This window comes from Crocodylus porosus, unplaced genomic scaffold (assembly GCF_001723895.1).
Source record: "Crocodylus porosus isolate Cpor-Errol unplaced genomic scaffold, CroPor_comp1, whole genome shotgun sequence".
NCBI classification, from domain to species: Eukaryota; Metazoa; Chordata; order Crocodylia; family Crocodylidae; genus Crocodylus; species Crocodylus porosus.
In genome coordinates this window covers 16,838,246-16,853,299 of record NW_017728925.1, presented here as the reverse complement: position 1 = coordinate 16,853,299, position 15,054 = coordinate 16,838,246, and the positions used below count along the sequence as shown (strand labels likewise).

The window sequence follows — 15,054 nt, the reverse complement described above, 5'->3', positions numbered from 1 at the left end:
GCAGTCTGATGTTGCCAAGGAGAAACAAGCTGTCTTGAAGATGGGAAAACAAGTAATGCCGTCAAGGTGCAGTGAAAAGTCAGGACAGCTACCTCTCACTGTTGTACGGTTCAAAACTGTGGCAAGTATCTTTGGTGGCGTTGTAGTGCCAGCGCAAGAGAGGAAAACCAAACTGACTCCTGGGCAAAGACAACAAAAGGGCTGCAATATGCAGAGCACTGTGCACAATTGACTATGCTGTCTATCAAGAGTCTACCTTAGTTGACTTTACAGATTCCTAACTAACTACTTTTCCTCTTGTTTCCTAGGAACAGGGGGGGGAAAAAAAAAAGAGGCAGTTGTTGATTTCTCAGCTACTTAAAAAAAAGAAAAAATTCTGCAGCTTTCTCTACACTCGGGATCCACAAGCAACACATTGCGTTTCTTTGAGGGACAGAGAGCCCTAATGGCTGGGTTTCCAATTGGCAATAGGATGAACAAACACACACATAACAGCTATTGAGGCAATAATATAAAGTTAATAAACAATAAATAGCAGTGGAAAGCTCTGTCCAGAGAAATACCAATGCAAACATTTGGACACTTACCAAAATCTGCTGGGACTCCCAAAATGGGATTTGTAATCTTATGAAGGCAGACTCTGAAGAAGAGCATCTATCTACATCCTTTCTGTTGGCAGTGGGCTGAAACTGCAATGCAAACAGCTCCCCCAAGGGATTTGAGATGCTTCCATCAAACAGCAGAGTCAGAAAGTTGTCAGAAGTTGCAGAGGCAATCGTTTGGGATGAGTCCTGGACGAAGGTTCAGGCTAGAATAACTATCTACCAAACCAATTCATACCTTCTTAACAACTGCAGAAGCAACAGCCCTGTGGGAGGATTTATTATATAAATCCCTTCCTGTTTCATCTTTTCTTCCCTCCTCCAGACATATGGACTACTTCTGAGTCTGGCTATTTCTATATGTTGGTTGTCAGCTGTTACAGGGCTCGTGCTAATTATTACTTTTGCTTCTCCAATTAAGAGCAAGATGCTACAGCTTTGGACACGCTCCTGGCTAGTGTAGGCAAGTGCACAAATATGGGGTTCCGGTTCATTTGTTTGTGACTGGTTCATTTGCATCACCCCAGAGTTGGCCCTGAACAAAACCAAGTGACTTGCTAGAAACCCTGCATTTGGGTTGAGGGCTGACAAGACAGCTCCAAGACCCATGGGGTTGGGGAGAAAGCCAGCAAGACCTCTTCCCCCTCTGAGCACCAGCAAACCAGCAGAACAGAAGGGATCAACAACAAATTTCTGCAGGAGGAGAATTTACATACCGTATGCAGGTTCTGTACACATACAACTTACTGAAGGGATAAAAAGCCCAGGCAATATTTATTCACGCAAAGAAAGTCATCTTACCTAGAAACAGCTGTATCCAGGAATCTCATAGGCTGCTGGGCTACCTGCAACAGGCTGGCTCCTTCCACTCTTCTCTGCTCCATTTGCTGATTCCTGTCTCTCTCTTTTTCCTCGCTTAGAAACGTAGCCAGTTGTCTTCCAGATCCAGGAGGCCCTTCACTTCAGTAGCCTTTTCGGGGAAAATCATTCCACGTGTATCTTGAAATCCTCACAACAAAAAGACAGGATCTCAGTCTAGTTTTTCTGTTCGTTGTGGTGTTGCGGCTTAGACCCTGACAGAAGAAAGACACACAAGAGAGAAAGGAGTCTTCTCTTGTTTCTAATCAATTTTACACAAAATAGTTCAACAAGGCCTCTTTATGGATGCATCTGTCATTCCCTTTTTGTGGTCCCTGATACCTTTGATGTCACATTCACTTTTCCTATGCACTTGCTTCCTTTAAGACCAGCAAACCATGAGAACATCAGATCCATTTTTACAACCCATGCACATAGGAACAGGCCTAGCCCTCCAAGATGTGCAACTGGCCTTCTCGTCCTACAGGTTCCCAAGCCACTTTCCAGACACTGAGCATGCATCAACATGCAGGAGTAAAACTGAACTGCCAATAAGGATGGGAAGTGACCACCACCCATGTGCAGGGACCTACTTTCATCGTGGTTTTGCAATTTTCACAGAAACTGTGAAAAACGGCAGTTTCTGGAATCACCCCCCCAAATAAAAACTTACCAGAATACAGAGAAAACGTGGCAATCCCTGCAGCCACAGGGCACGTGGTTTGAGAGACCTACCAAGAGGCTGAACTAGTGATGCAGACACAATGAAGGTGCCAGTCAGGAAAGCAAAAGGATTTTGGTGCCATCTTTTAAGAGGCCAGGTGCAAGCAATGCTGCAGTCTGAAGATGAGCAATTGCCCAGTTGGCCAATCAGTGGTGAGGGGTGGGGCTGTCATGGCCCCTTGGCCGGTCAGCGGCAAGGGGGTGGGCTCACCACGAAAAGACCACAAAATCAGGTCTGTGCACCATGAGTGCCCATGAAAATCCCATCGTCTCACTGCAATTTAGGTAGGTCCCTACCCACATAGCCAACTGGAGCAAGAGGAGAAATGCAGGAGGGCAAACTCCAATTAGCTGTGCTGTGGTTTACCTAACACAAAAGCACTGTGTGATTTTTAACAGCCATATAGCAGCGAGGATTTGGGTTTAGCAATTCATCAAGAAGACTGCTCCATCCAGCATCACAGCACCCTGCCCTCCCTGCAGTGAGACACTTGCTATTTCCTCATTCCCTTTACTTTTGTGCTCCGCTGTTTTCCCCTGCCAAGGGTCTCTCTCCACCCTCTCCTCCGCAGTCAATCCAAACGTACTGATCTCTTGCCAGCATCTCAGTAATTACTCTCCAGGTATCTTTCCATCCCTTCCCCTAGGGGCTCAACAGCCCCCTGACTTGCATCATTTTCAGAAATAAGGAGCTGTAAATGAGAGAAAACAGCTCTCCATGGTCTCTTTCTGCATTTTGCATTTGAAAATGCATCTAACTTTATCCCAACAATATAGTTGGTCCAATAAAACACCAAAAAACCTCTTGCTTCTCATCTCCAACACATCTTGGAGTTCTTTGGCTTCCTTTCATCATTAATTACAGTAGGTCTCTTTCCATCTCAAGGATTTTGCTTCTAATCACATTTGATTTCTCACTTAATTCCTCCCCTCCGACAGTTCTAATTTTACAAACCTCACAGCAAGGGCAGCTGCAAGGGAGACACAGGAAAAGCTTATCAAGAGAAAGTTGAGATCTGTCATTTCCTTAGATGGCACAAAAGGCAGGGTAATAAGAGAGAACTTTTCCTTCTGAGGTTTGCCCATTTCCTGCTCCGACTCCCGTGCGGTAACTCTCTCCACCCTTTGGAGAGTTTTCTTTGTAAGGCTGAAGTTTTGACAGGCACATCTCTGTTTTGCTGCATCAGGCTCAGCAAAACAAGGCTGAAGGTTTCTTCCCTGAGGCTGCTAACATTTGGCTCTCCCTTCAAGGAAGCAGCTCTTCTCTGAATTCACAGTTCTCTGTCCTTGGTACAAATGGCTTCTCAGTGAAACCCTTGCGGCTCTTGCATATGAAACGCAGCTGAGATTCTCTTGGTTCTCCTCAAGCCTTCTCCCTCACCCTCCATGCCCTCCTCGGTCCTCCCCATTTCCTAGAGGACAGTCTAAGTCACCGCAAGCTCCTGCAGGTCGCCACTCTCCTGGCTCCTCTGCAGAAGAACCTTCCTCCTTCCTGAACGTCACCTCTACAATATGAACAGGCAGACCTTTTTAGAGGCAGATCATTTTCAGATGATGGTCATGTGATCCTTGGTCACCAACTCAAGAGCCAGAGCCTGGGTCTTTACCCATTCATGCTGTCTTTCCTGGTTTTTTGCCTGAATACAAACTTCTGCAGAATCTGCAGGTGGGTGGATGCAGTTTCTGTTGCATGATGGGGTGTGGAGTAGTTGCAAAGTTTGAATCCAGATGTGGCCCATTTGAAGCTGTGCAGATTAGTTTCAGCCCGTTACTAGAAAGAAATTCAAGCACAGGCCTAGAACCAGTAAAAGGTCAGTTAAAAATCTTAACACTGATAGGAGTTAGGTAACTCATAGAAAATTAGGGTTAGAAGGGACCTCAGGAGGTCATCTAGTCCAACCTGCAAACTATAGGTCTAGGAGAATAGGTGCCTCCCTGAAGGTACAAGTTCTTACTACTGGAACTCCTCAGGTTTGTTCTTCCTTTCACTCAATGTGGAGATATACATCCAAATCCAAGTGTAACCAATGTGAATTTTGCCATCAAGATCGACGGCAGAAGAATAGCAGCAAGTCCTGTTTCTTATCTATTTTCAAAGCTCCCGAGTCCATACCCAGTCTTTGTGATCTGCGCCTTATAGCTTGAGATTCTTCACCAAAACCTACCATGCAATTCAGGCAACCAGGCACCCTCTCCACTGCAACAGAGATGCAACAAATCATTACCAGCGATACTTTTAGTGGCTCAGTTCCAGGTTTCCCAATATTATTCAAGAGGGATGACAAATGTTCTTCCTCTGCTTGCGAGCTGCCAAGGAGTCACACACAAGGACCTTTTCTAATGTAACCTGAGCTGGAAGCCCTTGCTCTGCTTGCTGCTCCATTTTCAGGTTGACTTTTCTAATTATTTTTAAGTCACATTCACTTTTATGTAGTAATTCACTTGTCGGCATTTCCTCTTTGCTTGGGGCCCCATATGGTTCCTCGTGAACCATGGTGGCTTCTGTTGTTGTTCTGACAATTTCATTTTGTTTCAGCGATAATAGGATGCATCATTCCCATCTGGGGTTTTCTTGCAACACCTCCTCATTTTCCAAAAAAATAAATTTTCTTCTCATTCAAGTTGATGCCAGTCAAATTCTGTTCCATTAATTTTTCTACAACCTCTTTGTTAGACCCCACTGTGGAAAGGGCATGCATCCAAGTTAGCAGCTAGCTGAGCTTCACAGAGGCTGACGTGAATAATGGATTTGTGTATTATAATCTCTCCTCTAAGGGTAACAAGTCATGTGTGTGCCTGCTCACAAATATAGGCATAATATACATTGGGAGATGCCACATCTACTCATCTCAGTAATACACTTAGAACAGCTGCTGCCATAAGACACCAGGAAAGTCTGAACCTTGAAGCCTCTGTACCAAGCCTCAGATTTCTACTTCAGCTAAGAGTAACTCCAGTATCTAAGAGCAGTAGGATATAGGCACCCAATTACTTACAGAGTACATACTGCATTGCCATGTTTCACGTACAGAAACAGATCTCTTCAAATCAAATATTTAATGCTACACCTGTGCAAACATGCTTGTATAAATCCTGCAATACGATATAACTGTGGTGTATCCTGTTAAAATGGTTGAGCTGGGCTTATTGCTGCATCTTAACTCCAAGCAGCTGCTGATTGTACTGGCTGTTCCAGGGAGAGTCTGGCATTATCTCCATACACATGCATGCCCCCTCTCCCAGCGAAACATCCTTCACTCTCACCCTGCTTCTGTCCTTTTTAAAACTGTCAGAGAACATCAAACAGGGACTTTCAGTTCCAACCTAAGTTCTTCTTTCTCCTCCTTTTTGACAGCCTGCTCTTAGCTACTTTAACAATGCCCCGATTTCCCTTCTCATCCTGTCGCTGAGGTCTAACAGATTTCTATTATCACCTTCATTTGATACAACCATTTCAGAGTTAGATGAAACTCGCTCTGCCCAGCTCTTGGAGATGCGTCCTTTGCAGTAGTTACTGTGCACAGGCTATAATGACCTCTATCACCCGCCTCATCTTGCTATCAACTCCATTACCATCATCTTGCTGAACTCTCCCTCCCTCCTAATTCTCCAGGCACAGTGGGGTATCCCATTTTCCCAGTGTCTCTCTCACCACCATCACATTATGTGCACCTTTATAAGGGAACACATGGGTTCACAGCTCCACTGGCTCCTTTCTTTTGATCTCTGCCTTTATGGAGCAACAATTTCATTTCCCTTCCTGCACCAATCCTTCACACTCGCTCATGATGTCTTCGCAACATTTTGTTCCTGTTCAGCAGCATTCATCATTAGCTTCTCTTTTTTCTCACTTTCTTTATATCCCCTTCCCACCCCATCTGCTAATTTAAAAGGAAATTGCACGGTATTCAGCATTATCAGCCAATCTGTTTACTCCTTCCCTGTTCAAATGAAGCCCATTTCTCACACACTGAGCCTCTCTGTCTCACCCCCACATGAACTATTATTATCCTCAAAGCCCATATTTTCTGTCTCATGCCACCTAGAGGGCCAGTCATCCTCACAAACCCTTACAGAGGCACAGAACTTCCAGAAAATCTGTCTTTCTTCCTTTAATTAGATAGGATACAGGAATAGGTATAGATGGGGGGAGCTCTAGGGTTTGTCAGCTCCCCAGGTAGCACCCAGGCATTAGGGGCACGGGCACCCACCAAGAGAAAGGGGAGCATGCAACAGTCTGGTCACTAAAGGAGAAGCTCTCTCAGATGCTGCACGCCCTGTGTCCACACACCCAAAGAAGGCTATTCCTCAGCAGAGCAGCTCTCTCTCATGAGGAAATAGCTCTTGAACAAGCCACAATTTTCCTTTTTTCAGGGTCAGTTGATCTGCTCTTAGCTATCACCTTTTGAAGCACCCCGAGTCTGCTCCCTCCTTGTTTATGTGGGTAGTGACTTACTCAGCATTACACAGCTCATGATTTCATTGCCCAAAGTAACTCTGATTATGACCTTGTGCTCCAACTCCTTAAGACAGAAGATTAATTACACAAACCTCTTCTGATGCCTATCAGAGTGGCTAATGGCAATAATAAAATGTTAAATATCCCTTGGTAGCAGCATCTTGGAAGGCTGGTGTATCTGGGCATAGTAATCACAACAGATATTAATGGCATTTAAAAAAACCCTGATAAGAAAGGCTTATTAGATTTACAAAACTGGCAGAATTTCTCTCTCGTGATTTACTGAAGTAGATTAGCTAGGCATCACCCTTTAGAATGCAAAGTTCAACAATGCAGGTTTTTTAAAATTATTTTTTAAAGTGAAAGAAGCTAGAGTTGCCCCCCAAAATATCTATCTATATTTCTGTAGCAATAAGGCAGGCTCTTTGCTAGCAAAGGTTATGTAGCAGGAAGCTTGACAATTTTTTTACTTCTCAGATTTATAATGGTCTTGGTTTGAAATAGGATAAACAAACAGGCTAGCTAAGGTTTCAACTCTGTAAATACAATGCTTTATGCCACTGGCAGATGCTAGAAAAATCATGCAGGCTGCACTGTGCACAGACTCCAAGGGCCTAGCTCTGCTCTCAGTTTGGCCCCAGGTCAACAGGCCTACTCACTTGCATTCAGCTCCACACATGCTTAAGTAACTTGTTTCAGCTGGATTTTTTAAGTGCAGAGCACCCCAAAGTCAGTGAAAGCTGCCCTATACATAAAATGGCAGTAAGACCATGAATGCACTGCCACCAAAGTTCAGAAGAATCCAAAGGAAAAATGAAATCCTCACTACCTCCAGGAATGTTGTCACTATTCTTGCAAATCCTGAGTTATTTGTGGAAATAAAGGGATGTGTGTGTGATGGGAAAGGGAGCCCACGATTACAAAAAAACATTTTACTGAATGTTAGAGCTGACTTTCTTCCCAGCTGCAGGAGGATATCAAGCTGCTATATTGTATGTTGCTTAGCAATGTAATGTGGGAAGCAACGCTGTAGCCCTTGGTAACATCATTGCTCACTGAAATGCTTGTGAAATATTATATGGGTTATATAGAAGTATCATAAAGTTTCCTAGCAGAATGAAGACGGAAGAGAGAGCGCTGTAAACGAACAGGACAATAACTCCAACAATGAGAACGTCTCACTGGTCTAACTGAGCTCTCTCTCCCCATCTCAATAGATGGACCGCAACACTTTGCACAGAGTTGATTAAACATTTGAATAACTCAGAAATTAAAAATCTCATTATAAAAGTTGTTTACAGTTATATGAAATGCCACAACATACTGGCAATTGAGTGTGTGCCCCACTGACTCCTGGCAGTTGGACTCAGGTTTGTTCAATTGTATGCCAAAGTCTATATTGCTACCAGTTTAAGGAGATTTTGCTTTAAACTCAGCTGGCAGGCACTTTTGCTTTGCAGGAGGGTCATATTTCCAGCTCTGTTGCTGTGAAGTTCAGGGTGACAGAAGTTTAGGGTGACAGAATTGCAGCAGTGGAGGAGGATGAAGCAGTGATATGTTTTACTCAGTATAGCTCATGCACACACACACAAACCATAAACATAGCCAAGTGAGCTACTCTGACATTAGGAAATGCCGGAATGAAAGCTGCCTGTGCAACCATAATTTGGCCCCTCGCCGCAGGTGCATTATGACATTGTATTTCATTACCTGATTACAGGATCTTTGCCTCTTTCAGCACATGGAACAAAGAATGCTTACTACTTCATTTTTTTCCTCTCTGTTCAATGTGGACTCTCGCTATATTTAGTGCACGTGAGAATAAGAATGACTGAATTTCTCATGGGATTTTTTGGTTTTTTTGGTACTCATCACTATAGCATCTGCTTTTGGCTTAGGTAACTTTCCCCACATTGTATAAGAGCCTTGTAGCACAGACAGGGACAGAATCCAGTTTCCCAGGGCAGTATTCTCACCTTTACCATCAGATTGGTCTTTCCTGTACCTGTAACTCCCAGCCTCATTCATCGCTTACCTTCCAACCACTGCATGCACTGAGGGAAGGGTCCTTCAGACAACAGCAGCTTCACTCTGTCATCCTGATTCGTCCCCAGAGTAGATCCATCCTGCACAAACATTAAGCCTAAGGTCCTGTGGGAAGATAAAAAGCAATCATGCAATTAAGTACTGCATCTTTAATGCATGCGTGAAAGAGTGCAATTAAAGTGGCATAGAAAACCTTCCTTCTGACGTTTTCCAAGTGCTTGATTTTGAAACCCAAACTAACCTTCTTTTAATACAAAATTTTGTATTTACTTGCCTGTTTTTAACCAAAGGAAAAATAAATTATAACAAATGCATTTTTCTTTATATATCTGTAAGCCATTCCCCATCAAGCACAGCAGCTTAAAGTGTCAAAATAAAGTAACCTTCTATGGTTTCAGCTACAAGACTCACTACATTAGCAGGTAGCCAGGGAAGGCTGCTACCCTCAGGAAGGAGATGATCCAGTTGTAGTTGGAGAGTGCCCAGCCCAGTTCTCTTTCTTTGCTATGGGAGGGATGATGGGTCCTGGGGGAGAGCCTGGGACCACCGCTGACATGGCAGCAGCTGGAGATGCTTCTTCCCAGGGGTCCTAGCACAGCGCATCCTTGTGGGTGTGTTGCTGGCAGGGGCATGGGCCCAGCTTTACACAAGAGTGCTTGTGTTCAACTCATTTCAGGCTGACAAGCCACCCTTGGGCAGCACAAGTGAGAGAATGCACTGTTCACTTCAATCTGAACCATTTCATGGGCCCTTTCTCTGACTCCAGGCCCTTCTGCTCGCTTCATTTCAACAGCCTACAGCAAGCAAGCAAAGCTGAGACTCTCAAGTAAAGGGTGCAAATACTTTGGGAACGCAAAGTGTTAAGCAGCATAAATATAGGGACAGCTTCTGGCTGCCTGGTAGCCCTGACAGATATCTATATGCATGAGAACAAAAGACTTAATTTTTTTTCCACACTTATTTAATACCAATGTTCTGAGGGGATTGTAACCCTCATTAATGGTTAAGCCACACGAAGCTTTAGAAGAGTGCAAGTTGGTTTTGGAATGGTTACCATGGAAAGTTTGGGTCTATCTTTAGTGAATAATATAGAGCAACATATGTTTAAGTGCTTCGAGTTAGGCACCTTTCCGTAAGGAGCCTCGTCTGCAATATGCCCGTCATTCATTCTTCAGACTAGGCAATTTTTTTAATTATTATTTTTAAGGCCGATTAGGCTAGAGGAGCTCTAGCAGAGGAAGACTCCAATAGCAGACCAGCAGTTGTCCTAAACTCTGCTGGGGTTCCCATAGCCCCTGGGGCTATCTTCACAGGACGCTTTGGCATTTGTAGATTTGACAAGGGCTCCGGTCTCTCGGTCTGAAGCTGTAAAGAGACTTGAGACCTCCAGCAAAAACAAACAGAATTGGCGCACAGCAGGATCATGGAGCTAATCCTGTCAGTTCGGCACTGACCCACTTCAGCCTCTTGCAGGGGAAAAGCTGCATTCCTGGGACAAGTCCCAGCACCTAAACCTGTCTCCCAACGCCCTCCTGGGTTTGCTAAATGAGGTCACTGCACACCAACATATGAAATGAGGCATGACAAGCTATATCCAGTAGTGCTGCTGTAGCTCCTGTGCCAGTAAAACCAGCAGGACTACAGGGACAGCCACTCCAGAGGAATGTAGGGCATGTTACAGCTACTCTCAGTGGGGAATCCTGCTTGGGGGGGGTGGGGAAGGAGCTCTCATTTATTGGGCCAGTGGGGATGGATGGATAGATAAATAATAAATAAAATGTTGATAGATATAGATAGTCTTTAGAGAGATAGCTTATCTATGTAGTCTTTAGATATACATCTCAACACCAGTTCTGGCACCTTAGACCCTGCCAGAGCAGAGCTTGCATCAGGAGTTGCTCTAGTGCATTCAACAGGACCTTCTTCCACCACCTTTCCTCTGCAAAAAGAGCCACTGAAAGAGCCTGCACCAGAAGTTAGCACAATGAAGACGACATTCACCAGGCTGAATACACACACAGGAAACTTGTCCTTCTTGGCTGGGACCTAAGCAGGTTTCTACGCACTCCATATTATAAAATGATCTCTGCACCCCAAGTACTGACCGTGACTTTTAGGAAACACTCTGCTTTCACACTCAGTTCTCCCCAACAGACCAAAGTTACCAGATTGCAGACAGACGTAGGAGTGTATCCGTGTCTCAGTAAAGAATACCAAATAGCCATGATAGAGCCCAGGGGCCTCTCCAAGGAACAATTCAATATTCCCTTTTATAGTATCTGGCATGAACTCGCCACAGAGTTTATTCAGCTTGAATTAACTAATGGATTTGAGCATGCTCTTTAACAATGAGGAAAGACGTTGAGTTGCAGTGACGGCAGGGTTACACTGACTGCAGGGTTACAGACTGCTCTGGACAAACCTTCTCTACTAATTGAGTATAAAAACTAGACTGGCTGTTCCCTAAGCTCCAGGACATTACCACTTCGCATTTCAAAATTAGCATTCACAAAAATGACTGAAAGGTTGGTTAAGAGCATTTGTTTTCCTTGGCAAGGTCATGGGGAGCATTTTTTTTCTTTATTAAAAATAAGAACGAAAAAACATACCGGTGTTGAAAGGCACCGGCATGTCACAGATGGGCCAGCCACAAAAAGCCTGGATGCTGAAAACACAAACCCTGGCAAGTTCAGATCCAGATCAGAGCTTTACAACCCAACGCACAATGAAAGGGAAACTGAGCAGCCACAGTTATAGCCCAGGACCCTGCCCTAGGTTCATGCATAGGTGTAAGGTCTAAAGCAGCCATTAGATTATCCTTTCATCTGACCTGCTTCATAACACAGGCCACAGTATCACTCTGGGCTGAAGGCAGAACCGCCTGTTTGTCTGGCCTGGTAACACTGAGTCTTGCACCAGGTCCAAAGTCAGGACCTTACAAGATTTAAAAAAAAAAATTAAAAATATCCCCAATTTTTCATTAAAAAAAATAACCAAGTTCACATTTTTCCATGATTAAAATGAAACACCACTACACATATCTGTATATTCGTGGTGTTTCATTTTAATCATGGAAAAATGTGGATTTGGGGTTACTTTTTTTAGCCAAAAATTGGGGACTTCTTTAAAATCAGAGAAAAGCAAGGTCCCACCTTATAAAACCCGCAGGACTTGACATTAAACTATCAAGTTCCAATTTAGGATCTGCTTCCTGTTCTTGACAGGATAACAACACTTGCTTCCACCCCTGGCAGGTCACACAAAATTAGGTGTTTGCTCTGCAATGCTATTATGTTCAGAAATGCTGGCGTAGGTTGTTTTAGAGCTAATATCACTGGCTCTAATTGTCCTTTGCTTCACAGGCTTGCTAGCTGGGCTCACAGGCTAAGATAAGCTGGTTTCCCTGTAATACGTCTATCAGACAGATACGCAACAGTGGTTTGTAGAAGAAAAGCTGCGCTGGCACACGTTCAGCATGGCTTGCTGAACTTACTGATGGGTATGTGACCATCCCCAGCTCACGCCGGCAAGCCCGTCAAACCAAACCACCCTATGCCCTACCTTTCACACACATTTCAGCAGTCTCCAACTGTGCTCTCTACCTGAATGCCCCGATTATTCAAAGACCTCCTTAATATTTGAATGCAATTTAATTGCTATTCAACTATGGGAATGCGAGAAAGGGGCAATTCAGAGTCGTCAACAAAAATAAACTTTCTGCGCATTTAAACTAACAACATAAATTCCTTGGCATTTCCTTTCCCCTCTTCCTAATGGCACTGTGAATTGTTTAAGTATTGCCTACAGTATTTGCACGACTAGCTTATCAAAGCAGAGATGACTCTTGTCTGCTGCTTCCAGTAGCCTCCCCACCGAGTTGGATTTCAATACCTGAGAACATTAAAATGACACGTTTATTCTGAATGTTAACAGGGGGAAAAAATAAAATAAAACCCTCTAGATTCCCCCTCCAGACAAAAGGGAGATTTCAATACATTTTCATGTGCTCAGGAGATGGACAATGCAATTTAAAATGCCATATCATAACAGCCATGCTAGGGTTCAGTCTTAGAGGAGTTGAATAAAAGCATTATGGTTTTCAGTCCACTTAGAAAGAAACAGAAATATCTGCAGAGCTTTATAAAATGCAGAGAAATATAAGGAAATATCCGCAGGTACAATCTGAACCATTCAGCTATTTATTTAACATCACAAAGGTGAGTTCCCCTGCTCGTGGAGATGGGATATGGGGGTCCTCAGATTAAGCAAGCAGAAGCAAAGCAAGCTTCCCCTACTTTAGCTTGTTAATATGCTGCAGCCTTCACCTGTAGGGAACACCCCTGGGCTCAGTCTCTGTGGCTCATCTGCACTTAAACCTCTGCTGAAATTCCAGCAAGAAAAAGAAACTTGCCCTGTGGAAATGTGTTGCCCCCTGTACTTGGAAGTTGACTCCTACATACACAACACATACACTCCCCACCCCCTTTCCTTATGCAATGGGACAGAAATAGGACACACAATAAAGCTGACAAATTTCTTCACAGAATTAGAAATAATTGATTGTGCTTAACATACAATTAGAAGCAAACTGCTGGGCAAGGTAGAGGATGGGATGGCAGTAGCTTGAAGTCAGTGCATGTATATGCAGCATGCTAATAAGAGTGGGCTACAATAAGGTTTCAGACCTAGGAATCAAATCTTCCTCTTAGATGAAGCTTGATGCAGTTCCATAGGCCTGTTCCATATGGGAGCACAGTCCTACTCCATCTCAGGCACCAATTTGCTTAGGGCTGCTCTTGTACCAGGGCAGGCACTCAGAGGACGGCAGTGGGTGAGGGGGTACGGGTATGGAGACAGGTGTGCAGGTACACGGATATAGGGCACGAACCATGTAATGGGTTTTTAGTGTGCTTTGATCTGCCAAGTGAGCCACAGGGGCTGCTTGGCCGAGTGTTGAAAGTGGGGATTTTATATTTATTTATTTATTTATGGCAAAAAAAAAATCTTGTACCCACATCTCTGTGTCCCAGGCCCACACAGCAAAGCAGAGTGACCTAGCCATCCTCTTGCCCCATGGCACAGGTAAGCATACAGCTGGGTGGTGTGCCCACCCACTCCCTTGAATACCCTGTCCTGTATCTGCCTGCTTTCTCCCCACACGAGAGGACCTCACAAGCATCTGAGCAGCAACAGCAGGGAATTACCCCTGCAGAGCAGCAGGAAGGCTCATTCATAGCTATGCGTCCTGGAGGCATGTGCTCTTGACCCTCAGGAGGTTCATGACATATGACTGCAATACTCCTAAATCAATGCTCAGTAAGTGGCTAAGCATTGAGGACACCTCATCGGAAGCAGTGTCATCTGTACCTGTGGCAGCAAGGAAAGAAACACTTGCCCGGATACCAGTAGTGCCCAAGATGTAAAGAAGGGCTGGGCTCCCCCTCATTTCTCAGTTCCTCTTAGGAGCCATACTTATGCAGGTCAAGATTAATTACAGGGCTCTTTTTCCAGGATCACACTTGGCTCCAGAAGATGGGTCATTTGATGACTTCTCCTGCTGAAAGCAGGTCAGTCAGAGAGGGCAGCTTTCCCATTCCTCTCTGCACTGGCATCAGAAGCATGATTTTATCACGGCTTGCCTTTGCCCCTTATATCATTAGCTTGAATATTTCACATGTCTTTGAATGCCTTTAATTGGATCCCTCCAACTTCGTTTTCTAAGGTTCAGCCACATGTTCATGGTGCCTTTGCCTTGGCTCCCTTTTATCTGATCTTAAATTAAGATCTATTCCATGGCCTCTACGCCTTTAATGGATTTTCTGGTTAAGGGTAAGTGAATGTATAATTCAGCCAAAAGGTTTTTCATAACAGTGCAGTCTTATAATAGATTAAAAGTGACTATTTTCTATTAACGCAGCCCCCTTTTGGATCCGGAGCTTCAGAGGAGCCGATAGAGACAGACCTCTCTTTATTCCTACCTTTAATCTCGAGGAAAATTCTCTCCGTTTCAATAAGATTCATGGTTCTTTAATTTTTCTATTTTAATTTTAACAAGTTGCAGCATGAAAAAAAAATGGAGAAGTTGGCATGATATGTCTGCTCTCCACCATGCCATTTAAGGACACAAAAACTGTATTTTAATAAGGAAGTAACATTTGATTTAAAAGTCAATTGCTCAGAGTCAGTTTCAAAGTCAGCCCTTGCCCATGTCACCTCCCAGGCCGTGTCAGAGTTAGAGAAACCCCTGGAAGTACAGAGCAGCTGCAAGGAAAGAGTGAAGAGCTCTGGTGAACTGAGTCCAGTTCTGGGCCCCACACTACAGAAGGGATGTGGACAAATTGGAGAGAGTCCAGTGGAGGGCAATGA

At 44.1% G+C, this 15,054-nt stretch overlaps 1 long non-coding RNA gene across 1 annotated transcript in view; it reads right to left on the bottom strand.

The window, feature by feature from the left end:
• Window positions 1-593: 593 nt before the first annotated feature.
• The window catches only part of LOC109314167, a 39,472-nt gene continuing 25,011 nt past the window's right edge, over window positions 594-15,054 (bottom strand). Inside the window, exons 2-4 of the long non-coding RNA XR_002102235.1 lie at window positions 8,678-8,793; window positions 1,404-1,675; window positions 594-791 (exon numbers count right to left, since the gene is read on the bottom strand). This is a non-coding gene — a long non-coding RNA (uncharacterized LOC109314167). The remainder of the gene's footprint in view (window positions 792-1,403; window positions 1,676-8,677; window positions 8,794-15,054) is intronic.